The sequence below is a fragment of the Macrobrachium rosenbergii genome, chromosome 12, assembly GCF_040412425.1.
Source record: "Macrobrachium rosenbergii isolate ZJJX-2024 chromosome 12, ASM4041242v1, whole genome shotgun sequence".
Taxonomy (NCBI): domain Eukaryota; kingdom Metazoa; phylum Arthropoda; class Malacostraca; order Decapoda; family Palaemonidae; genus Macrobrachium; species Macrobrachium rosenbergii.
The window spans coordinates 83,747,669-83,775,413 of record NC_089752.1 but is presented as its reverse complement, the minus strand read 5'-3'; the positions used below and the strand labels follow the sequence as shown (position 1 = coordinate 83,775,413).

Genomic DNA, 27,745 nt, shown 5'->3' with positions numbered 1-27,745 from the left:
TCACTTGTAAATTTTTGTACTCGCAGTCTCTGCGTATACGCAGATGTCTGCATGCCACTTTATGAGGGGTCGCTTCACCAGTAAACCAGCAATACTTGTCTTCCTGCTCATTATTTCGCACCTCTCTCACAAGGCTACCATACGTAACAAGATCGTTTCAGAAATCAGTTGTGAAGATAGCAAGGTGTACAAAGATAACGATAAAAAACTTAAGCTTTTATTTACAAATCCTTATGCATGTTACACAGTTCCATACTTTATGACATGCCTAACCAATCAGCTAACTTAAACCTAAGGAAAAATATTCATAGCAAAAATATAGATTTAGTCTAATTTTTTATTTGATGGCCATTTAAAATGATAAACAATCTAAACATTTTCACCTAATAACACAAGTTAATTAGTCTTTCCTTCACTGAAATAACATAACAGCAACTAATAACAATACCATGAAACACAGTAACTTTTTCATTAGTAAGTACACCATAAAGTTCATCAATTTTCCTTATCCTGGTTGATATGCTTTTCTCAATACTTCTTTTCCAAAGGAAACACAACTAAGAAAAAGTTCTCAATAATGCACAGGACTGACTGGAAAACAAGGTTTTCCATGCCTACTCAGTCTTAAGCAAATTTTATTCCAGTCATCAAAGCACTTCAATTTACAACTGAAAAGCAAACTGATTCTCTTGAAAAACTTGCACTAGTCATGCCACATGAAGTTCTTTAGAATACATCGAAATGCTGTTCTCAAAGACTTCTACTACTGCCACAGGTTCCTCCTGAACAATCTGATATTTCTCTCCACACTTTTCACTTGGAGATGTAGTTAAAAGAAAAAAGAGGCAAACCCTAATAATTTCTATCTAAAATGAGAAAGTTTCACTATTAGTGGACAGTGAACAATGACACAATTAAAAACATTAAATACTAAAAACAAAGAAAATAAGCAGAATATGCATAATAAAAAAATAACATTTCATAAGTACAACCTAATTGCTAATACTACTTCACTGTGATAAACTATGAGGAATTTGATGCCATTCCCAAGCAAAGGGTCAAGTATCTGGGCATGCTGATGGATACGGAAGCTGTAAGTGTTTCCTTTGGACTCTTGCATCAGCAAGCTCAGGGAGCTAGTGAGAGCGCTCCTGTCTCATCAGGAACAACCTGCTCAACACTGGCAGGTCGTTCTAGGACATCTGCTGTCCTCAGAGAAGTTGGTCCCTCATGGGCGGCTTCACATAGGCTACCCACAGTGGAGGGCAAAGGAGTTCTGATCTCTGGCAAGAGACCCTCCTTTTCTTCCAGTTCCTCTCTCAAAGGTGAGGGAAGTTCTAGCCTGGTGGCTGAATAGCAGGGACTTTATCGTGAGAGTGCCACTTGGCTCTCTCCCCCTCCCCAGATGCTTTTGTTTTTGGTCACATCCAGCTAGTGATGGGGTGCACACCTGGATAAGTTGTTGGTTTTAGATGTGTGGGACCAGAACGGACAGCACCTTCACAGCAACATCTTAGAAATGAAGGCAATTTTTGTAGCACCTCAGGAGTTCAAAGATCGAGTGATGATACACTGTGGTGTTGATGAGTGACACCGCCATAGTGGTGGTGGCATCTGTCAACAAGCAAGTTGATGATGCAGGTGCATGAGTTGGTTGTTGACCACTCAGTAGATCTTACTGCAGGTTGTTAAGGGTAGATGCAATAATGTTGAAATATAACAAAAACAAAGAAATATCTCTTTTCCAAGACGTGACTGCTTCCTGTGTTTGCTCACCAGTCAGTTACAGTTGTTAACGCGTCGTGGACAATTAGCGATTCGATGAAAACCCTTTCTTGTGAAAACCACACCATGTGGTATCTCATCCCATGTCTTTGTAACATGGCGTAATATTCGATCCACATTGCATCAGAAAATTTGTTCTGGAAGCTTCTATGGCTTGACCGGAAAGGGCCGGTTATTAGGAACCAGTCATTGTACAGAAAATAAAAAAACTCCTTACCTGTATATGGGAATGACTATTGTCTGTTGTCATTAGCTCTGCCCATACAGTGGTATATAAGCTTCCAGAAGAGACTTCCTAAGACAGAGATATAGACAGACAGAGACAGAGAGGGCAATCAGAGGTCGGACAAAGCAAGGTTCCGATGGGAATATCCCCTTCAGACGACCCTTACTCTTCTCCATAAAATCTTGTCCTGCCTGAAATGAAGAGAAGCAGCCAGCCCTTCCTGCTTGTGATGAGAAGTCCCTAAGCCATCCATGTTCGAGACGAGGTGAAGCAATGAGCCTACATACTACTGACAAAGAAAAGTAGTCAGCCCTTCCTGCTTGTGTTGGGGAGTAGTTGCCAAGCTCTTCCTAAATGTGACAAGGTGAAGTAGGCAGCCCTTCCTGCCTGTAGCGAGGACGAGTCGCCAGCCCTTCCTGCCCTCCATTTGCACAATCTCCAGAGTCTTGGAGAAACAGTATTTGCTGTTTCATCCTAAAGACATCCCTTTTTGTGACGTCTACGAGCCCGTGGTCATCGTACCAGTAACATCTCTGCTGAGTTCCTAAGCCGCCCTTCTGTGACATCTTCAAGCCTGAGCTCATTGTGTCAGCATCATCTCTTCAGCTGAAACTCCAGCCACGAAAGGATAGCTCACCAACTCACCATTTAATTATTAAGACTGCTCTACCTTGCAACCTGTTCCCCCTATCTACAACTGCTTAGATTTATTTTGTTTAGTGTTACGCTGAATAAGAGCAAAGGGAAAAAATTTCATTTTCTTTGTAAATAGGGTAGTGAATAAATGTGTTGTAGTGTTGTGAAAATTTCTTTTTATATTCATTTCCCATATTTCAATTGCCGTTGTTGAAACATTATTGTTTAGAGTTTGAAAGAACCGGGAACGATTCTTGGCTCTTGACACAGGTACATCCTGTGGACTCAGAATGCAATGGCAGACAAGCTCATCTGCCAGAGACAGTTATTTGAGGTATGTGGGACCAAAAGAATAGTCATGTTTGTCACAGCACAATGGGAAGTTCTCAGTCTTCTGCTCAATAGTTCTGGACCTATGGGCAGTAATGGAGGATGCTTTTCAGCATCCATGAGACAACTTCGATGCCTACACTTTTCCACAATTCTGCCTGATATGAAGGGTGATCAACAGGGTGTTAATTGCCCTAATCTCAGGCTGATTCTGGTGGCTCCTAAATAGCAACATTCTGAGTGGCATCCGGACCTACTAGTCCTGTTGTCTGAGGTCCCGAAGGAGGTTCCACTGTGGCACTACCTTCTGTGTCAGCAGCACGAAGAGAGGTATCACCGGACCATAGGATCACTGGCACTTTTCACCTGGAGACTATCTACATCTCCTTTGAGAGAGGGGCTTTGCTCACTAGACGGCGAATGAGATATCTGGGTATCTACGGAAAGCATCTGTATTCCAGGGGCAATGGGCCATCTTCTGTGGTTGGTAACAGAGACATGATGTCTTTCTGGTAAGAGCCTTCACTGTGAGAAGCTTCTCATGGAACTTTAAAGGTTCTTACAGCCAGATCAAGTAATTGCTTTGCAACCCATTACTCAATGGCTCAGAAGTCTAGCAGCTGTGATATCCCATATGTGCAACAAGCTAGAGGTGCAGGGTCATCCTTCCTTTGCTCCTACTGCACCAGGAAGATGACATTCACAGGTTGGGAAAACCTACCAGTTGGTTCTGAGGGTACCCAGATTCTTCCCACCAATAAGTCTCTTATGTAAAGAACAAAGGTTTGTGTATGTGCAGGAATAAATATACAAATTTTAACGTAATTTGCATTTTTCCTAACATACAAACCTAAAGTTCTTTACATTCATAGCCCACCTCAGCCACCCCTCTCACCTGGTGCAAACTGACAGGTGGGTGGGGCCTTCCTCTACCTGTTGATAATTTACCTTCTAAGCAGGTTTATATGGCTGTTTCTAGCTCATGCTCGAAGGTAAATCATATGTAAAGAACTTCTGGTTTGTATGTGAAGAAAAAAATACAAATTACATTTAAAATTTGCTATATTTGAGGTGTGATTGAATGGTACATCACTTCATGACTTATATTTCAAGTACAAAAAAGATTCTCATACTCCCCTTCCTTTAGCAACGAAGGTGCTCAAGTGGATGGGTTTCTGCCATTGAGTTGTCAGCATTATTTTCCGCACAGCAGAATGTTAACAATTTAACCAAACTGTTAGGTCTGGATGCCGGGATGTTTGGGTACCTGGTTTCCTAAATAGCAAAGATGTTTTGAGTATCATGCACATTAAAAAGGTAGGAACCAGGATTACAGAAATATTGGTCTCCTGTTCTTCTTCAAGAGAAGTGATTAACAATGTTTCTCATTTCTTCTTCTTCGCGTGGCACTGGCAGTTCCTTGTTCACCTCTTGTCAAGGGAGTTTCGACTCAGCTAGTTTTCTGGTTGATGAGCAACGAGGGCAACTGTAGAGTTTTAGATAAAAAAAAAGGTAATCCTTTGTTAAATCCGATTCTATTCCCTGCTGTGAACGTCTTTTGTTTTTGAGTTCTCGCCGGTTCCGTGGTTGTGTTGTCATGCGGCCGGTGTGCTGGTCCTTGGCGGCAAGTTGTTGTAACGGATTCACAATAAACCTTGTATCCGGCCCTGTATTTAATTATGCTCGTCCTAACAAATGGCGACGAGAATCCATGCAGAGGAGCATAGGGTCTACAAGAACTTCATGTGGATGTAAGGATTTTCCAGGAGTTTTGATGAGTTCAGCATAGCCTACCGGGCCCAGCTCTGAGGACACTTCCGTAAGGCCAGTTGATTGACGGCGATGGTGCGGAGGTTAGGCAGAGGTCGCCTATGCTAGGGGTGAGGATTTTCAATTCCCCAAGCTGTACTAGTTGATGCTTCGATTTATTGTGTCTTTACCCTACCTTACCTGGCATATAGGCTGCTACCTACAGTTTTGCTTCATCTTGCAGTTTTGTTCACGATGGCGACAACTACTCAGATTAAGATTGATCCTTTTAATTCTTCTCAGATAACCCTGGATCTTTGGCTTAGTTTATTAGAAGCTAATTTTAGTAATCTTGGAATTGAGGAAAATAACAAAAGAAAAATGTTTTGCTAGTGTCGATTGGAACTGATGTTTTTAGTGTACTGGGTAATTTGTGTGCTCTGATTTACCCCATACAAAGACTTATGATGACCTTATAGCTGTATTGAAATCACATTACATTGTGAAACCTTCTTATCATCGTAGCCTAATAGCTTTTCAACAAAGAAAAAAAAAAAGGAGGGATGAGACAGTGAATAGTTTGTATGCTGACCTCAAGGCTTTAGCAAAAGATTGCAATTTTGGTAATCATTTCGATTCAAGAGTCAGAGATCAGTTGTTTATGGCAGTGGACAATGAAGTATATTTTCCCAATTTAGTTGCTTTGAATATTGATCTCAAGCTATGACCTCTAGTGCAGTTTTAGAAAGAATTTTGAACATGGAAAAAGCTTTTTGTGGGTGAGAGGAACGAATCACAGCCACAGCTTAGTTCAGTGAGAAAAGAAAAGTCATCTTGTAAGCATTGTGGTTTTCTCATGAGAGTATAGACTGTTGGTTTAAAGATCTGACTTGTAACATTTGTAAAAGGAAAGGTCATCTAGAAAGGGTGTGTAGAGAGGCAAACAAAGATTTGTCTCTTCATAGGCCTAGTAGTGTTAAACCTAGGTATAAGGCTTCCAATAGTAGGGCTGAAGGTAAGAAGGCTGTAAAAACTATTGATGATTATGAAGACAACAATGATGATAGATTGTTAATGGTTAAAGGAAAGATTTTTGCTCTTAATTCTGATGAATTTTATTTCAGTATTAATCAGAATTTAGTTCCATTTGAGATTGACAGTGGCGCTGCTGTGTCTACTATAACCAAAGAGTGGGTACATAGGTTAAAACTAAATATGGAACAATGCAATAAAAAGCTAAGAGGTTATGATAATATGAAAATTGATGTCTTGGGCAAAGTGTTAACTCCTGTACTTTATAATAGCACAAAGGTTTCTCAGGTATTTTATGTTGTTGATTCTTGTAATACAAATTTGTGTGGTAAAGATTTAATGCAGCAAGTAGGTATTTATCTGGTTGGAATAGATGAAGGTACTAGAGTAATAAAGGTTGTTAATGTGAGTGCAGAAAAGCTGCTAGATAATTACTTGGTAGATTCAAGTAAACCTATTGCTGGTGTTTTGGCTAAGATTCATTTAAAAGGTAATGCTACCCCAAAGTTTATGAAAGCACGCACAGTTCCTTTTTATTACAAGAAAATGATTGAAGATGCCTTAGATAAGCTAGTAGTGGATGAAATGATGGAACCCATATCACATAGTGAATGGGCAGTTCCTATTGTACCTGTACTGAAAGAAAATAAGGTTGAAATGAGGATTTGTGGAGATTTTAAAATTTTGAATAAACAAATTCATTGTGACAGGTACCCGTTACCAAAGATAGAGGAATTGTTATCTGTTGTTGGTAAGGGAAAGTTTTTTTCCAAAATTGATTTAAAGAATGCTTATCTTCAAATACCTGTTGATGAGAAAAGTCAAGAGTATTTAGTAATTAATACTCATAAAGGATTGTTTAAATGTAGCGTTTACCTTTTGGCTTGTCCTCATCTCCTGGTATTTTCCAAAGGTTTATTTCTCAACTGTTGGCAAATGTGGAGGGTGTAGCTGCTTATTTAGATGATATTATTGTAAGTGGTGCTACCAAAAAGGAGCATGATCACCGATTAAGAAAGGTTTTGGAACTTTTGCAAGCACATAATGTACAAATAAATAAGACTAAGACTGTTTTGGAGGCTGAATCTATTGAATATTTAGGATACCACATCTCAGGTGAAGGAGTCAAGCCATCTTCAAAGGGACTGAAAGCTATTTTAGATTGCCCATGTCCTACTTCTGTTGAAGAAGTTCAATCTTTTTAGGTATGATTACTTACTGTTGCAAGGTTGTAAAGAATTTTTCTTCTAAGCTAGCTCCCTTGTATGATTTGTTGAAGAAAAATGTAAAATTTAGATGGACTTCAGTACAGCAGAAGGCGTTTGAAGGCATTAAAGAGATTTTTCCGAGTCCAAAGTGCTGACTAGTTTTGATGGGAATAGTCCTTTAATCATTGAAGTGGATGCGTCTCCTGTAGGTGTGGGGTGTGTTATGTTGCAAAAGGTTGGTGACCAAGAAAAACAATTTATTTTGCAAGTAAAAACTGTCTAAAGCAGAAAGGAACTACTCTCAGTTAGATAAAGAAGGATTAGCTCTTATTTTTGCTGTGAAACGTTTTAGATATTTTTTTTGCTTGGCAGGAATTTTGTTGCTAGAACTGATCATAAACCATTACTGGGACTTTTTGGAAGAGGAAACAGATTCCATGTAATGCTAATTCTAGAATACAAAGATGGGCTTTGTTGTTATCTCAGTATGATTATGAATTAGTTCATAAACCTGGGAAGGAAAATGTAATTGCTGATGCCTGAAGCAGATTGCCACTTGATGATGATTTTCATTCTGGTACACCAGCTGAGTATGTTAAATTGGTTGAATTACTTGATTTTGATGACATCTCTTTTCAGGCAGTTAAACATTTCACCAATAAGGATGCTGTATTGTCTCAGTTGAAAAATTGTTTGAAGCTGGGATGGTCAAAGGAACATAATATGTTACTTCTGGAATATGCCTCTGTAAAAGATGATTTATCTCTCCATAATGGTGTAATATTGTATAGAAATAGGGTTTTGATTCCTGTTGAGTTAAGATGTAAGGTTTTGAACCATTTGCATTGTGGGCATAATGGTATAAATGCTATGAAAGCTGAGGCAAGGAATTGGGTATGGTGGCCAAAGATAGACCAGGACATAGGAGAAGTCACAAAGAATTGTAGCATTTGTTTTAAGAATTTTACAAATCCTCGAGCTCCTACATTGTCTTGGCCTATTGTTGGTAAATCATGGTCTCGACTGCACATAGATTATGCAGGACCAATGGATGGTAAATATTTTTGATAATTGTAGATTCTCATAGTAAATTTTGGATATTCATTTTTCTAGTTCCACTACGTCAGCTGTTACCATTGGTCATTTGAGAAGACATTCTGTAATTTTGGTATACCTGATATCATTGTATCAGATAATGCTCCAAATTTTGTTTCTCAAGAGATGGAGGAGTTCTTGTGTAAAAATAGTATTAAGCATGTAACACCAGCTCCTTATCATCCATCCTCCAATGGTCTGGCTGAAAGGGCGGTGAGAACATTCAAGGAGGGCCTGGGAAAATTTAAGAAGGAGATATTCAGACCAGAATTTGTAGATTTTTGTATAACTATAGGAGGACTGTGAATTCTTCCACAGGTAAGGCCCCAGCAGAAATAATGTTTGGTAGGAATTTCAAAGGTACTGTTGAATCAGTTAAACTGAAAGACAAATCTTTAAGGAAAATGAGGGTGAAATTTTCCAGGAGGAAGGTAAATTGTATAAAGTCAATGATGCTGTATTTGTTTGTAATTTTGGGAAAGGTTCACCATGGGTGGAAGGAAAGGTTGTGGAAGTACTTGGGTTGAGAAATTATAAGGTGGAAGTACAGAGTTTTGGTAATATTATTTGGACAAGACATGCAGATCAGATTATGCATAGATATATGGGTGACTTTAACCAATCCAATAAAGAAGTGTTATCCAATAATTCTAAGTCGTCTGTAAATTTGAGTGATTCTAGTGCTTTCATTTCAGACACTAATGTACCATGTGATAATAGTGGGGCTGAAGAACCCATAGAAGTAACTGTAAATAATAATAGTGAATGTTCAGTACAACCGCCAATGTTAAGGCGATCCAGTCGAATAAGTAAACCTCCAGATCGACTTGATTTATAAATATATACAAATATGCTGTATTTATCATGTTGTTTTGTTTTCATATTTGTAACATATTTTGGAAGAAGTATTGATTTATTTAATTGTCTGATGTTTTAGATTGGAATATTATTGCTTTTCTAGGGATAAGGGATGTAGAGTTTTAGATAAAAAAAGGTAATCCTTTGTTAATTCTGATTCTATTCCTGCTGTGAACGTCTTTTGTTTTTGAGTTCTCGGTTCCGGGGTTGTGTTGTCATGCGGCCGGTGTGCGGGTCCTTGGCGGCAAGTTGTTGTAACGGATTCACAATAAACCTTGTATCCGGCCCTGTATTTAATTATGCTCGTCCTAACAGCAACCAAATCCTTGTTCCTTGTCAGACATTCGTTTGCCTTTCCGTAGTATGGTGAACTTCCTGCATCTTTTTAGCTGGAATTTCTGTGGTACCTGGGAGAATGACTGTCTAACAGGGTGTCAGGAACTTAGTAGTGTACCTGTCGGTTTCTACGAACAGGGATCAAGGTGAGTTGCTTTCTTCTACAATTAGTATCATAGAAGGGGTATATCTCTGCTTGGAGCTTCCAAGCAGATTGCAGACTTCCCCCTTTATCTTGATTGAGTCAGGTCCATTTCAGTCTCTGATATAAAGGATAGGCTTAGACTTCTCGTGGAGTTGCCTACACTTGTTTTCTACCTCACAGTCTTCGTTTCTTGGAACTTTAGTTCTGAGCAACATGTGTGCTTAGTGCTGGAGAATGACAAGAGTATCTTTAAAGATTTTAATTCCCATTTGCACAGTCTTTACACTTAGACTGTTCTTTCTTGGTCTCAGCATATTTTGGGGAAGTCTCTTGGCTTACCCTGTTGCATTCTCCTTTTGGTATGGTGGGATTGTTCCCCTCTAGGGGAATAATCCAACAGAAATCGTCTTTTTTGACAAGTGATTGGATTTTTATGTAATACTGAGCAGAGTCTGGATGAGAAACATTTTGCCACCCTGTGCTTTTTAGTAAGTTTCAGGCACTCCATCCCCAGAGTTGGAATGCATTATTCTTTCACTAGTACTGATTAGCGGCAGAAAAATTTTCAAGAATCACTTTCTTTTGGCTCGTCTTCCTTCACAGGGAGAAGCTTCTCTCAGTCTCACCTGTGAAAAGCTATAAGACAACCCTAAGCCAGGTACTGCCACAGAAGGTGGGGATCTCTCAACCTCCTGGGAGATCTCCAAGCTCTTGAAGGGCTTCAAAACAGTCTTACCTCTAATCTCAGACCATAGAGAGGGACTTAACTCTTGTTCTTAGGGGTTTGCCGTGTTGCCCGTGAGAACTCTTGAGAGAGTAGTCGGACAGGGATTTATCTTTAAAGACTGTCTTTTTTTTTTTTACATGATAACAGCGAAGGGAGTAGCACTCGGGGATGGGGACATTCCGGTTCAATTTGTCCCAGAACTTGTTACAGACTCAGAACTTAATGGGCCCCAAAGCTAGGTTCAAGTCTTTCCTGGTCTCCTTCCTACAGGACTTCATTGGTAGCGATCCAAATGAAATGCTACCACTTCCCATGAGTGTTGTGGCGTTGCCTGAAGAGAACTCAGCATCTCAAGTCCCAGTGTCAACACCTCTTTGATAGTTCTCACAAGGGTGAGAGAGAGGTGTCCAAGAATACTATCTGTTTCTGGCTGTGTTACAATCAAGCAGGTGTAAGACTCGTATAACGAGGAGACCAAGTTTACAGTCTGAGTGAGAGCCATGAGGTCAGGGGCACCACTCAGTCCCTGGCACTCCAGAAGAACCTGTCAGTTCATCAGGTGCTCTGAGTGAGGATGTAGTCTCACTGGATCACAGTAACCTCCTTTCACCGGATGGGCATTACCCATAGGCTCTTGGTCACTTTTTCCTTGGGACCTATGATGTCTGCTCAACAAGTTGTGTAACTGACACAGCTCCCCTTGAGACAGGCAGCATCTCATCTAAGGTATTCAAGTGGTGAGAAAGAGGTGTCGGAGTGACTGGTTTCTCCCCCCTTTCTCTTCTTTCCTCTCTGAAGAGAAGTAGGGTGCCAGGCCTTATGCAAGCTGGTCAGATGAGTTTGCAGGTAAGCTATATGAATGGTTTCTTCATTCAAGTCTCCCTCCTCCCTTGGCAAGGGAAGAGGAGGATAGACAATGGCACAAAGCCTTTGAGTTACACATTTCTGTTTTTATTGTGTCTGACAACAAATGTTGCAAGGTTCTTTCAACCTCATTAAGTAATTGTATAGATTCCCATTATTTAATGGTCCAGGAGTCTAGCAGATGCATCCATCCCATATGTGCAGCAAGTTAGAGGTTCAGGGTGATCCTACCTCTGCTCCTGGACAGACCAGGAAAATAAAAAATTTAAACAATTTTCACAATTTAATATATTCTAGGGAATAATTATTAAAACCTGTAGGGGAAAATTTGATGGGCAAGTTTGGTATCTACTTGATAAGGATTGATGCATTATCTAGGGTAAATAACATTAATGGGAATGTGGTAAGCTTGTTTGATGGTCACGAAGCCAGCCCTAGTAAACACGTTGTTGGTTTGTTCCTACACAAATACCGAAAGGTAGGGAAAACCCTGCCCCCTTGTCAGTCTGCACTCCACTTTGCTTCCAGCTGCTGTTGAATTCAGATGTCTCTCCAGACTCTCTATGCACCTTGGTCATTCAAACTTTTTTTTATGAATAAATGTGAGCATTCCTTTTGTACTTTATTGTGTATTTGTGTTATTATGGATCAAACCCATCAGTTAAATAAGCATGCCTGCAAGGAAATTCAGCATAGATTTTTCCTTGCTGGGATTTAATTTTTGTTTTCATTGAAAATGTAGCAACTTCCAACAGCATTCATCAGCAGCTATGTCATTCTTTGATTTGTTTACTAATATTTATTTTTCAGGTCTGTAAGGCTTAGTCACTAAGGAAGTTCCTGTGGGACTTGGTCTACCATAGATGAGGTAGTCCTTCTGCTGCAGACTTTTTTTAACCTTCATGATTCCTCTGATTTAGGTAACTTAGTCTCCAGTCTTGGACTTGACCAGCCCTGTAGGCAAGGGGAGAATTGACAACAGCAGAAGTGTTGGGAAGGTGGTAGCATTTTTCCTCTTCTCTTTCGCCCTCCTCCTCCAACTCAACCCCACTCTCTATCTTTGTGCTGAGGGCATTGAGAAGAACCATGTTTGAAGTCTAGATAGGCTTCTTTTCGTGAGCTCTCCCCTTTGGGAGAGGGCAGAGGCGCACAGTCACCAAATGTGATTGGCTTTTCTATGGGTTGGGTGGGCACTTAGTGCCATCCGCTCACACCCAAGGTCTGCTCTTGTCCCAACTCTCTATACGTTTTCAAGCTTGTATTGAGTCGAGTTCCCCCTCTCACCATGACCCTTAATTTATACTTGATATTGTTATAACATATAGGCTATACTTAATATGTAACAACATTTTGTCATTTGGTAAACATTCTTTTCATCATGTATTTACAAGTTCAGTGATTTTATTTCACAGGCAGTTTTGCCAATTTTGATGTTTACTAATCTCTGGGTTAATATCTGCTACATTTTGATGGTGCCACACCTCATTAGTTTGCGCTGATTTGTTTTGAGACTCTTTAAGCCAACTGTACAACAAACCTGGAAACAAAGATGGAATTAGTGGATAATAGGTAGTGGGTTAATGTGGCTTTTCCTGGCAACATTCGCTTCAGGGTGTGACGTCCCTGCCTACACAAGTTAGGGTAAAAGAGGCTCTTTAGCCTTGGCAGGCAACTCTTCTAGAAGGAGGACACTCCGAAATCAAACCAGCAGGTAGAAGGGACCCTTTAGCCTTGGTAGGCAACCCTTCAAAGAGATGGGTACTCTGAATACAAACCTTGTTCTCTAACCTTGGACTGTGCAATAGCCATTGTACCATGGCCTTCCATGCTTGAGGGCATAATCAGGCATTTATCCTTTTTTTTTTTTTGTTCACTTTCCTGTTTTTTCAAAAATTGTGCAGGACAACCTGATGAGAAAACAAAAGTTGCTGGATGGATTACCAGGAAAATGCCTTTGTCTTTACCTAATCTTTTTCTTCTGAGAGTTTTATAATTTCTAAATCTGTCCTGACTGTCCTCCACCAGTTGTTGTAGCAAACCTGGAGGGTTTCTTATTTGCCTTACAAGGTGTGCTGGCCCCACCTTGACCAGTTGCTTCTAGTACTTTTTTCAACGACATATGGTCATGTTTATATACACTTTTGACAGAATTTTTGTAAATAATGTAAATACTGTTATTGCTGATGGTATTGTTGCTTATTGTTCTGATGATTTTAACAATGTTATTGTTGTTATGAGTCTATTTGTTACCTTTGCTATTGATTTAATGTTATTAATTTTGATTCTTTCTGGAGGTATTGAACTGAACCCTGGGCCTGTTACTCATTACAGTAAGAAAAATTGCAAAGTAATTTACTCAAATATCCTGGGCTTAAGGTCAAATTTTCTTAATCTCCAGTGTTGTGCCCGTAACTGAGACTCTTGTAAGTAGTAACAAGACAAAGGATGAGTTTTTAATCTCAGGGTTTGATGGCCCTGATTTTATTTATCGTCGTATCATCCCACATGCGCAAGGTTTGACTGCATACACTAAGTCCGGACAACCTATAAATCATCAGAAAAACTTTGAGTGCAGTTGCCATGAAGTTCTTTGTTTTAAAATTTTTAGTAAGTTCTACAATGTTAATATATTTGCTCTTTACCTCAATCCAAATATCGATGATTCTATATATGACTCAAACACACCAAATTCAACACATGGAGATGAAATCTTTCAAATGTGTGTATGTACACACACACACACACATATATATATATATATCTTATAAAGCCCTTCAGAAAATGTTGAAAAGAATTTTGCTGCAGAAAAGTCTTTTAACAACAAGCATGGTTCCGTTGAGCTCACTGCAACTTCACAAAATCCTGAAACTAAGGTTGTCATTTGAAGAAACATGAAACCATCATCTCTCTTTTGCCAATCAATTATATTCAAGTTTTCCAAAGAAACTAACACAGTTTTAACTAAAGAAAAACAGTATTTAAAGAGTTGTATTTCAAACTTAGGACTTAATGAAGTAACTGATGATTTGTTGGTGTAAGACAAAATAAGTTTGACCATGATTGATGGTAAAGTTGCCACAGGTCTTTAAGAGGTGCAAAATAATGAGCAGGAGGGCAAGTACTGCTACTTCATTTTTTTATTAATCTGGCCTTATGCCAGCACGGGATTTTGCTCATAGAGCAGCCCGTAACACACTTTATTCAGAACGCAGGCCGCTCATAAAGCGCCGTGCGGACGTCACACAGAGGAATACAATAGAATTTAGGTGACCTGAGGTCAATTACTCCCGGCAATAATTACAATGGATAAATACAAGTAATGTAAAAAGTGAGTTCACAAGAATTGACATATCAACATTCTAACACATGTGCAAAAGAAGCAGATACAAATGAATCAGTAATAGATACATATTTATACAGGAAAGATATGGCTGATTTTGCTTGACCCGATCCTATTGGAGAGGTATTGAAGAAAACGGGTGGTTCATCATAGAAAACTCGCTCAGCAGGGACTTTACAGATATTCAGGGTCTCTGTCAGGGGGGGCCATGGTGTGTGCGACCCTGGGGATGAACCTCCTGTAATAGTTGACCATCCCAAGGAATTCCTGTACGGCCTTGATGGAGATAGGGGTGGGGAACCTGGTGATGGCTGCGACCTTTGATGCAAGTGGACGGACGCCCTCTGGGGATATCTTGTGGCCCAGGAAGTCAGCTTTTTCGACGCTGAAGGTGCATTTGTCGAACATGACGACGAGGCCGTTCTCCTGCAGGAGTTGCAGGACTGTCTGGCTGTGTTGCAGGTGCTCTTTGGGGGATCTGGAAAAAATTAGAATATCGTCCACATAGCAGATGCAAAGTTCAGGTCCCCCAGGATGCTGTCCATCAGCCTTTGGAAGGTTGCCCCTGCTTTCCTCAGGCTGAAGGTGGAGAAGGCGAAGATGTAGGACCTGAAGGGCATGATGATGGCGGTTTTGGGGATATCCTCTGGAGCAACTGGTACCTGGAAGTAAGATTTCAAAAGGTCCAATTTAGAGGATATTTCGGCCCTGCGAAAGGAGGCCGTGAGATCTTGCATGTTTGGCAGAGGGTAGTGATCTGGTTCAGTTGCGAGGTTGAGCCGCCTGTAGTCACTGCAGGGTCTCCAGGAGCCATCTCGTTTCTGCACCATGTGGAAGGGAGAGACCCATGGGCTGGAGGCCTTCTTGCATATGCCCATCCGCTCCATCTTGGCGAAAGCGTCTCTGGCCTCCTGAAGGCACCAAGGGGGAAGCCTATGGAACTTTGCGTGTGTAGGGGGGCCCTTCGTCTTAATGTGGTCGTAGATTCTGTGCTTTGCCGGGACCCCAGGTACCTGGCGCAGTTCGGGCTTGAAAACGTCGGGGAACTCCTCCAGCAGCTGGGCATACTGGTGTGGGGCGACCGAGCAGATGGTAGGCACACTGGGTCCTGGTGCCAGGGGGAGGGACTGGCAGGAGTTGGTGTCTAGGAGACGCTTGCGACCGACGTCGACTGCCAGCCCAAAGTGGGCGAGGAAATCCGCGCCCGGGGGCGGTCCTTATTCTGCGACGATGAAGTTCCATGTATATCTCCGGCCAAGGATGGAGATCGACAGGAGCCTGGTGCCGTAGGAGAGGATGGGGGACCTGTTGGCAGCCGGGTCCAGCAGGTATTTGCGGTCCTCCCTGGATGGCAGAAACACTGATCGAACGGCCTCAGTGTCGACCAACATCATCCTGCCGGAGACGGTGTCGTGGACGTAGAAACCTAATGGTTTTGAGCTCCTGGGTTCCTCTGCTGCCATGGCGGCCTGTTGTTTTGGCTGCCGCTGCCCCCGTTTTTTGGATGGGCGAAAGAGTAGGGGGGTTGGCAGTTTTGGGGGTCCTTGCCATACCCCTGGTGGTAGTAGCAAGGCCCCGGTGGGTTTTTCTTGTAGTGGTACGCTGGCCGCCTTCTGGTGATGGCGCTTATCTCCTCCTCTGCATTATCCTCCAGCTGGAGGGAACTGATGGGGAGTGCAGGCATGGATGCCTGCTTCGCTGCCCTTGTGGAGTCCGTCAGCCACTGTGCTGTCCTGATCATGGTGTAAGGGTCGAGGATCTGGGTTCAGACCTCCGGGAGGAGCTGACGGAGGAGGATCTCCCTTGATAGGCTAATCTCTGATTGCCTACCGCTGCTGTCCATCTTGGGGAAGGGTGAGGAGGTCCTGGATCACGCCCCAAGTCTCCAGGATGTTCTGGTCATGCTGCGGGTTGTTGGCGACGTCAAAGGGCGCGGCCCTCTTGGATTTTTAGGAGCAGGTCTCGACGACCCCTCAAGTAGGTTCCTTCACGTGGTGAGGGGGTAAGGGCCCTGGCTTTTCTTCTTCGTTCTTACGAAGAATAAGAGCCCGGTCCTGACGGATCACCTACAAACCTTTCGATTTAAATGGCGTGGATATTTTCACTTTCGTACAAATTTCTTGGACCTGGTAAATAGGAAAAGGTATCATAGCTGGGATTGGGTTTATATCCGAAGCTAAATAGTGAGAACCATGGCAGGACCATCAACTGTCCGATAATGTTCGGACCTGAGTTTTCAGGCGGAACTATTCTACGGGACTGGACCACGGATTCCAGGGGGTCTAGTTCTGGGAATAGGACTCTCGACATTCTGTCCGGTTTGCCCATAATGTGATTAGGGTGGGGATGATTGTATTCTAGTAATGCTCTCAGTCCTATCAAGCGGGTTGGCTTACACTTGAGCCACTCTAATCATGTTGTGCCATCCCCTTTGGGGTAGGGTAGGGATGCGGACATTTGGGAGTCGGTTCTCACTTGTGCCATTAGTGGGGGAATGAACTCCATGAAAGGCTGATGATATTTTTAAGGTTTTCAGGTTTTTTTTTTTTTTTTTTTTTCAATCTTTATGACAAGTAAGTTTAAGGATTTGAGTACCCTGGACCCTTTGATGGTAGCGAATCGGCACAGTTGACAACCATTGGAACCTCATCTGACAACCCTTCTTTAGAAAAGTCAAAACAAATTCAGAATGCAATAACACTGGAACCATATGCTCCAGTACAAAGGAAACCAGTAAAAGTAAATACCGTCTTGACCCAACCTTGACTCACTTTGACTCCCTCTTTGGGAGTGACAGTTGGTCAAGGTTTCTAACCTCAGAAACTGACCAGAAAATATCAGCACTCAAGTTGGAAAATTATTTATTAAGCAGACACTCTACGACTGAAATGTTGTTTAGACAAATAAAAGAAAAGACTTGGCTTATAGAGGCCACGACAAAAGTCAATCTGAAAATTATTTATCAATAAAAAAATATAGATAACATAAATATAAAAATAAAAAAACATGATACTATGAACAGTATTCAGGGTACTATTGTACTTCCTGAGAATAATAACGAGCCAGTTGAAAAGCAAATACTGTTAGACTCACTTAAAAAGAGATACCCCAAAGTACAGGATTGCGAACTATATGATCTGCCAAGTAAAGAAAAGAATAAACAAGTCTTAAAAATCGCAAAATAAAATTTGAAGGCCAAGACCTACCTCAGAAAAAAAATTTTAGGCCAAACCAGAGAAGTGAGACCATACGTCCCCAAAGCCGCTACAATGTCAAATTGCAGTAAATATGGACATGCAAAAAGTATTGTCGAAATGAACCTGTATGCGTATTGTGGATCTGAAGAACATGCCACACAATGGAAGTGTGGGGAACCAAAGTGCATAAACTGTGGGCAAAACCATCATGCAAGATCCAAAGAATGTATGTACTATATATATAATACAGAGTTGAAAATATTGCAAGAAAGAACTGGAATGTCTGTAAAAGAAGCTAAATTAGAATTGAAAGTAAGAGGAATTCAAGATCCGTCTAAGAAACGTACATATTCTTTAACAACAAAAACCAGTAATGAAACAAAAATGCATACAAATAGAAATAATGGAGCACAGAAAAGTAATTCTCAGGAAGAAATTAATGCCTTAGAAATAAAAACTACAATGGTAAAGAATAAAGAAACAGGGACAAATGATATGGATAACATTTTATCCAATTCATTTGAAATATTAATGCAAATAGAAACAACACAGGAGGATGCTACTACAGAAATAACAGAGGAGGGACCTGATAGACTGGAAATTAAAGATAAAAAAAGGCCATTGGAAAGAACACCACCCAAAACAAAGAAACCAACAATTGTTAGAGAAACGTCAGTCAAAACAAAAACAAGAGATATGAAGAAAGAACAAAAACAAAAACTAGTTAAGAATATTCCATTATCTCCTAAAATAATAGTAAAACCAATGGATACAGACATCAAAATACTGAAAGAAGTGGAGACAACCATACCTTAGACAACAATGAATATGTCAAAGGAGAAAGAGATTACTCCATCACCAATAATTGACACAACAAGAACAAATAAAGAAAGAAATATACATGACAACTCTTGTGGATGTAATGATTGTTTCATTGCATTGTGCAACGATAACAAAACATAACAAAAGATGGCTTAACAAACGTTATAAGAAACTTTATGAAATATAGAAAAAAAGAAACCACAGATTTGAGTACCCATGAAAAAGGTTGCATGTGCGTTGAGCACTTAATATATTATAAAGAAAAACAAATGAATGTCGTAAGAAAATTATTAGAAAAAATCCAAATTGATAATACAAAAAGAGAGTAAAACTCGACCGTTATAATAAAATATTTTCAATAGCTATATAATACAATGGAACGTAAATGGTCTACAGACCAGATTACACCTAGGAGAAATACAACGATTACTAAAAGAATACGAACCTATGATATTATGTTTACAACATGTCAACAAAACAATATCAACAATAGGTAAATATACCTTAGCATCTTCATCTAGAGAGGAAGAAGGAAATTTAGGTACTGCTATATATGTACATAACAAAGTATGTTATGACAAAGTACCTGTAAACTTTAATGATCTGCAAATATCGAGTATCAGAATACGAATAAAAAACGATAATTATGTAATTTATAATTTATACAACCAACCCAATAAAAATTATGACTTAGACAAACTTAAAGAATTACCTAATAACACCAAAGAACCTATATTAATAGTAGGTGATTTTAATGCCCACAACCCATGTGGGACTGTAATTGTACAGACTCAAATAGAGCAGGGAGTAAAATAGAAGAATTCATAGATTCATATGACATTTGCTGCATAAATGACAACAAAAATCAACACATTTTTTCTAAAACACATGGAACATTTTCCTCAATCGACTTAACTCTATGTACAACAAAAATAGTAGATAGATTAGATTGGAATACAGTTGATGACCTGCATACAAGTGACCATTTCCCAATATTAATTTCATTTTTACAAAATAACCCCACCAAGCATGTCCCTCAATATAACATTTATAAAGCAGATTGGGAACAATATGAATTCCACACTAGGGATATCCCACCATTTGAATATTCAAAAGACCACAATAAAACTAATGAATTTCTTGTTGATTTCATTACAAATGCAGCTGATAAAGCAATACCAAAATCCAAATCTCATCCAACAAAACACAAAGTCCCATGGTGGTCTGAAAAACTAACAGAATTAATAAAGTAAAACACCAAATTGGGAGACGATTAGATAATTTGAATAGAAAATTCAGTAAAATAAATAAATCATTACCAATATTAGAAGAAAACTTACAAAACTGACTATATTATTATTAGAAATTAATACATTAAAACCTCTATATAACAAAGTATCTGCAAAATTTAAAAAAAGTAATTCAAGGAAGAATCATTTCATGGAGAAATTTAAAAGAGAAGTAATTCAAGGAAGAATCATTTCATGGAGAAAGTATGTATCAGATCTCTCTAATAATACTCCCATACAAAAAATATGGGAAAAATTTAGGAAAATAAATGGTACCCATGTTAAACCACCTAGACATGCCATAATAAAAGATGGGAAAAGAATGCTTGATCCTAAAGAAATAAGTAATGTAATAGGCGAAAGTTTAGCAAAAGTAAGTAGCGACAAAAATTTAGATGAGCATTTCCGAACTAGGAAAAATAATATAGAGTTAATAACAATAAATTTTGAAACCATAGAAGATATTTATTATAATAGAAAATTTAATATGGATGAGTTAGAATTTGCATTGTTGAACAGCAATAAATCTGCCCTGGAGGTGACAGTATTTGTTTTGAAATGATCTGCCATTTAGCACCTTTTGGCAAAAGCATACTTATTAGAGTTTTATAACCACTTATGGCTTCTGAAATTTATTTCCTAATGAATGGCGTAAAGCTATAATTATTCCTATCCCCAAACCAGGAAAAGATCCCAGTAATGTAAACAATTACAGACCAATTTCTTTAACTAGTTGTCTATGCAAATTGCTAGAAAAATGGTAAATGCTCGACTAACATGGCACATTCGAGAAAACAAAATTTTGACTCCCACTCAGTTTGGATCACAATGTAACAGATCAACACTGGATTCTCTATCTAACTTAGAAGATCACATACGAAGAGGATTTGAACGAAAACAAATTACTATAGCCGTGTTTTTGACATTGAAAAGGCATATGATACTACATGGAGGTATGCAATATTAAAAATGTTACATGAAAATAACATCCGTGGACATTTACCTATGTTTATCCAAAACTTCTTGACAAATCGCAGTTTTCAGGTGAGAATTGATGATGTTCTGTCTAGAACATTTCCTCTTAAAATGGTGTTCCACAGGAAGCGTCCTTAGTGGCACACTGTTTACTTTAGCAATCAATGATATCAGTAATAATCTACCTATTGGTATTAAAAGTAATCTGTATATGGATGATTTTGCCATATATTATTCAGCATCTCGAATAAAACATGCAGAACGAATCATTAATAAAAGCATAATAAAAATAGATGAATGGGCTTTATCTGTAGGCTTTAAATTTTCCATAGATAAAACCCAAGCAATCATGTTTTATAAAAATAAAAAATGGAAAAAGGAGAAGAAATAGACTTGAAAATCAGAAACCATAGTATACCAATTGGCCAAACAGCAAAATTTTTAGGATTAGTATTTGATACTCACATGAACTGGAAAGCCCACATAACATACATGAAATCAAAATGTAAAAGAGCATTAAACCTAATTAAAAAACTATCAAACACTACTTGGGGAGCTGATAGACATACCCTTACTTTATTGTATAAAGCAACAGTGCTGTCTATCGTTGATTATGGAAGTGAAATATATGGCTCGGCATCAGACGCAACGCTGAAAACGGTAGACCCAGTTCATAAAGAGGGCCTTAGAATATGTTCAGGAGCTTTTCGATCATCACCAACATCATCTTTACAAGTTGAATGTGGTGAACTTCCTCTGTCTCTCCATAGAGAGCTAGTAACAATGAAGAGTGCTCTGAGAATTCAGACAAATGATTCTCCAACCAAAAAATTATTTGGATTAAGAGATGTGTTTATAAACAATCATCCACCTTCTTTCCCAATTAGAGCTACAAGATTGTTTGAGTCGTTAAATATATATATACAATTACCTGTAATATTAAAATTGCCTCCTCCTTGGACAATGAATAAAATGAGAATTTGTACACACTTGAAATATTTATCAAAAAATCATTCATATACTCCAGAATACCATAGACAACATGCAGCAGAGCATATAATCCGAAAAGGTCCACATTACGCAATATATACTGACGGATCTAAGTCACAATACGGAGTGGGATATGCTGCGGTATCCCAAAACAAAACGTATCAGTTCTCTCTCCCAGACAAAGCTTCTGTATTTACAGCTGAGTTATGTGCAATAGTATCAGCCATAAAAATAATAAGAGAAGTCTCATATAATAATTTTGTAATTTATAGCGACTCCAGGAGTGCTATAGAAGCTATTCAAAGCTATAATCAAAAAAATAATATTGTACAACATATAAAGTTCTCTCTCCATAAATTGTATCATAAGGGAAAAAATATTGACATATGTTGGATCCCTGCCCATGTAGGGATTAAGGGAAATGAAGAGGCTGATAAAGCAGCTAAAGAAGCGGTCCACATGACAAGAACAAATGTAGACATCCCTATCAGTGACTATACAAGATACATAAAAACAGTCCTTGTAAAAAAATGGCAAAATATATGGAACGAAGAACCTGAAAATAATAAATTAAAACAGATAAAATCCAGTGTTGGAAAATGGAATTCGTCTTATCAAAGAGAGAGACAAGCACAAGTAATTCTGACACGTCTTCGAATAGGCCATACTCGTTTGACACATGGACACTTAATGAACAGTCCATGTGGCCCTCTTCCCAAATGCCCAGATTGCAATGCGCTGATAACAGTTAAGCATATACTGTGTGAATGTCCAAAATATAACCTGCAGCGGTTATCAAATTTTAGAAATAGACCGATAGAAGAAATTTTGTCAGAATCTTCAACGTTCTCAATAACACCCATTTTAATGTTTATGAAAAGCTGCAAATTAATTGGAAAAAAATAAATAAATAAATCAGAATAATGAATTTTAAAACAAGTAAATTTTATGATTTTACCTAATTTATTTTGAATTTTTATATACCTTTTTAGTGAGTATGTATGGAAACATGAATTTAAATGTATTTATTGTGTGAGTGTGTTCCTGTATGAAAGCGTATACCTTTTTACAGCTTTTAATTTCATTTTCATTCATCATCATTGACAAGTGACTTATTAGGTCCCAGTGCTAGGCTTCTAGCCTAGACTTGTCATTCCATCCTAATCCTTCGGGCCAGCCCTATGAGAGCTGATAGTCAGCTCAGTGGTCTGGTTAAACTATTTTAATAATAATAAAAGGTCTCGACGAGAGAGGTTTTTAGGTGCTGGTAGGTGATGGGGTGTGTGGCAGATACCCACAGGACAAGCTTTCTGTAGACCTCCTCCGGATAACAAGAACCCATAATGAAACGAAAACGCATACAGATAGTAGTAACGAACAACAGAAAAGATAATCCCAAGAAGAAATTAATACTTTACAGAAAAAAAAACTAAAATTGTAAATGAGATGGATAATATTTTATCCAATTCATTTGAAATATTAATGCAAATATTACCACAGAAGTAGTAGAGGAAACTTGTGATGGGCTAGAAATTAAAGATAAAGAGACCTTTGGAGAGAATGCCACCCAAAACAAACAAACCAAATATTCTTAGAGAAAGATCGGTTAAACCAAAGACAAAGGATATGAAGAAGAACACAAAGAAAAACAAACTAAGAATATACCGTTATCTTCTCCTAAAATAATAGTAAAACCTATGGAGGCAGATATCCAAAACACTGAAGAAGTGGAAGAGAATCTTACCATAGATAAGAATGATTATGTCAAGGGAGAAGAGATCACTTCATCTCCAGTAATTGGTAGGCCTACAAGAAGAGCAAATGAAACAAGAAATGAACATGAAAACACATGTGGATGTAATGATTGTTCATTGCAACCTTAATATATTATAAATAAAAACAAATGTCGTGAATAAATTATTAGAAAAAATCAAGCTGATAATACCAAGAAAAAAACTCAACCACCATAACAATATTTTCAATAGCTATTTTATCCAATGGAGCGCAAATGGTCTACAGACAGATTACACCTAGCAGAAGTACAATGGTTAATAAAAGAATATGACCCAATGATATTGTGTTTACAACATGTCAACAATAGGTAAATACACCTTAGCATCAACATCACGAGAGGAAGAAAGAAATTTATGTACAGCCATATATGTAGCCTACAGTACATAACAAAGTAGTTTACGACAAAGCACCTATAAACATTACTGACTTGCAAATACCAGGTATTAAAATCCGAAAAGAAAATTATAATTATGTAATTTGTAATTTATACAACCGATCTAATAAAAATTGCAACATTGGTAAACTTAACGAATCACTTAACAATACCAAGGAAACTACATTAAGAGTAGGTGATTTTAATGCTCACAACGTGATATGGGACTATAATAGTACAGACTCAAATAGAGCAGGAAGTAAAGTAGAAGAATTCATAGATTCAAACGACATGTGCTGTATGAATGATAATGAAATCAGCACAATTTTCAAAAACGCATGTGAACATTTTCCTTAGTAGACTTAACTCTACTATGTACAGCAAGCATAGTAGACACATTGGAATGGAATACAGTTGATGACTTGCACACCAGTGATCATTTCCTAATATTGATTTCATTATTACGAAATAATCCCGCCAAGTATGTCCCTCAATATAACGTTTATAAGGCAGATTGTGAACGACATGAATTCCACACTAGGAATATCCCGCCGTTTGAGTATATACATGATCATAATGAAACAAATAAGTTTCTTGTTGATTTCATTCAAAATGCTGCTGATAAAGCAATACCAAAAAACAAAATCTCATCCAACATTTTACCAGTAATCACTACACTAAGTTTGGTGACCTTATTCGTCCCCCATCGTAGATGCTGGAAAATCTAATCACATCAGTGAACTGTTATTCAGATTAGTTGGTTGGATTTCCAGATTCCCAAAACGGGATTTAGACACCAAAATGACGTGAGTAAAGTAAACTGAAATGAGTAATGGGGATTTTCATAATTTGGCAGCTATTATACTCCTCTATCATTGATTTTGTATTTATAAATATCTATTCACAACGTAATCGATCTACATTAGACTCTCTGTTTAATTTGGAAGACCACTTACGTAGAGGATTTGAAAGAAAGCAAATTGCAGTAGCTGCCTTTTTTGACATCCAAAAGGCATACGATACTTCATGGAGGTAGGCAATATTAAAATCATTACCTAATTTTAACATACGCAGCCCTCTTCCTAAGTTTATTAAAAACTTTATAATTTATCGCAATTTTCAGGTGAGAACAGATAAAGTTTTTTCAAAAATATTTCCACTTGAAAATGGAGTTCCACAAGGAAGCGTCCTTAGTGGTAGCCTACTCTGTTTACATTAGCAATTAATGATGTCAGTAACGTGCTTCCGATAGGAATTGAAAGCAAGCTGTATATGGATGATTTTGCCATATATTATACATCATCATGCATAAAGCATGCAGAACGAATGATTAATGAAACCATAATAAAAATTGATGAATGGACCTCATCTGTAGGCTTTATATTTTCCACAGAAAAAACTCAAGCTCAGAAACCAACATATACCAATTAGCCAAACTGCAAAAATTTTAGGATTACTAATTGATGCACACCTGAATTGGAAAGCCCATATAACGTACATAAAATCAAGATGCAAAAGGGGACAAAGTCTAATTAAAAAACTATCACACACAAATTAGGGAGCTGATAGACACACTGTATAAAGCAACAGTTATCAGTCGTTGATTACAGAAGTGAAATATATGGTTCAGCATCAGAAACAGCACTGAAAATATTAGATCCAATTCACAAAGAATGACTAAGAATATGCACAGGAGCATTTAGATCCCCACCAGTCTCCTCAGTACAAGTCGAATGTAGCGAACTGCCACTGTTCCTCCACAGAGAATTCCTAACAATGAAAAGTGCGTTAAGAATCAAGGCAAGTGATTCACTAACAAAAAATCTATTTGATCTAAGGGATATATTTATAAACAATCATCCACAACCTTTCCCAATTAGAGCTAATAGATTGTCTGAATTACTGAATATAGATATGCAAGTATCTTCAAAAATTAAGTTACCACCCCATTAGACTATGAATAAAATATTTATCAAAAAGTTCCTCATATACCCCAGAACACCATAGACAAAAAACCATAGATCATATAAGACAAAAAAGTTCAAATTATGCAATATACACAGATGGGTCTAAATCACAACATGGAGAAGGATATGCAGCTATGTCCCCAGAACAAGACATATCAGTTGTCTGTGCCTAGTGATGCCCCAGTCTTCACAGCGGAGATGTGTGCCATCGCATTAGCCATCAAAATTATAAAGCAAATATCTTTCAATAATTTTGTGATTTTTCGCAACCCAAGAAGCGCTATAGAAGACGTTCAAAGTTACTACCCAAAAATTAACATTGTACATCAGACTAAATTTGAAATTCACAAACTGTATAGTACATAATGGAAAAAATATTGAAATATGTTGGATCCCTGCCCATGTAGGGATTAAAGGAAACGAAGAGGCTGATAAAGCAGCTAAAGAAGCAGTCCACATGACAAGAGCAAATGTAAACGTCCCTATTAGTGACTATATAAGATGTATAAAAACAATCATGGTAAATAAATGGCAAAATATATGGAATGAGGAACCTATAAATAATAAATTAAAACATAAAATCCAGTGTTGGAAAATGGAGTTCATCATATCAGAGATAGAGAGAGAGAGATACACACAAGTAATTCTGACGCGTCTTTGAACAGTCCACATGGCCCCCCTCCCGAATGCCCAGAGGGCAAAGTGTCGATAACAGTCAAACATGTATTGTGTGAATGGCCAAAATATAACCATGAGCAATTATCAACTTTTGGAAATAAATCGATGAAGGAAATTTTTATCAGTCTTCTACATTTTCAGTCATTCCAATTTTAACATTCACGAAGAACTGTAATTTAATAGATAAAATCTAAAAAGTAATAATTAAATAATGAATTAAACAAAGAAATTTAAAAATATTACTTATTCTGAATTTTATTTATTTTTTTTTGTATGTATGGAAACCTGAACAAATATATTTAATGTGTGCAAGTATTCCAGTATAAAAGCATTCCCTGTGCAGTTTTTATCTTTTAAATTTCATTTTCATTCATTCATCACCATGCGAATGACCTATTTGGTCCAGTTCTTGGTCTAGACCCGGTATTTCATCCTAATCCTTCATATTTCAGCCCTTCAGAGAGCTAATAGTAAGCTCAATGGTCTGGTTAAACTGTTTTTTAATAATATAAGCAGTGCTTTTGACCGCCCCCCCTAATCTTAACGAGAGGTTCATGCTGGTGTCAACTTGAACCCATTTGTACAGGACATATTTTTTTATGTATCATGATAACCAAGTATTCCTGGCAAGCTAGTTGCTACAAGACGGAGACTGCCTTCTCAAGTTTGTCATAATAAACTACGAGAGATTGGTCTTCATTCCCAAGCAGAAGGGTAAAAGTTACCTTGGTATGCTGTCATTTGGATTCTTGTATGAGCAAGCTCTGGAGGTTTAAGCCCAAGTTCTTGTTGTTTCAGGAGCAATATGTTTGAAGTGACACATTGTACTTGGTCATCTGTCACCCTTAGAAGCCAGTCTCCAAGGGCAGCTTCTCCCTGCCCCTGCATAGGGTCTCAAGGAGTTCTGGTCTGCAGGAAAGTTGAGACTGGGGAGTACTACTAGGCAATCCTGCTCAGAGATGCTTCCGTTATTTAGTGCATCCAATGAGGGATGGGGCACACAACTGAAGGAGTTGTTGGTTTAGGGGTGTGGACCAGAACCTTTGATGCCTGCACAACAACATCTTGGAGTGGAATTCCAAAATCGTGTGATGGGCCACACTGTAGTACTGGTGAGTGGTAACACTACAGGATTGGAATATTCAACAGGCTAAGGGGATTAGTCTCTCTTTCCCTTTGCCAGTTGATAATACATGGCGCATAGCAGTGATTCACACTGTGGAACTGTCGGCCAGGTACATCTGGAAGTTTTGCAATGTACTGGCAGATGGGATCAACCACTGCAGATGAGTATAAGTGTTATATAGTAGATTGAAATGAGAGTCAGTT

General features: G+C 38.5%; 1 protein-coding gene across 1 annotated transcript in view; it reads right to left on the bottom strand.

Annotated features, from left to right (window-relative positions):
* Window positions 1–732: 732 nt before the first annotated feature.
* Window positions 733–27,745, bottom strand: part of LOC136843745 (uncharacterized) — a 255,634-nt gene continuing 228,621 nt past the window's right edge. Inside the window, exon 3 of the transcript XR_010854661.1 lies at window positions 733–866. The gene's annotated coding sequence lies outside the window, so the exon portion shown is untranslated. The remainder of the gene's footprint in view (window positions 867–27,745) is intronic.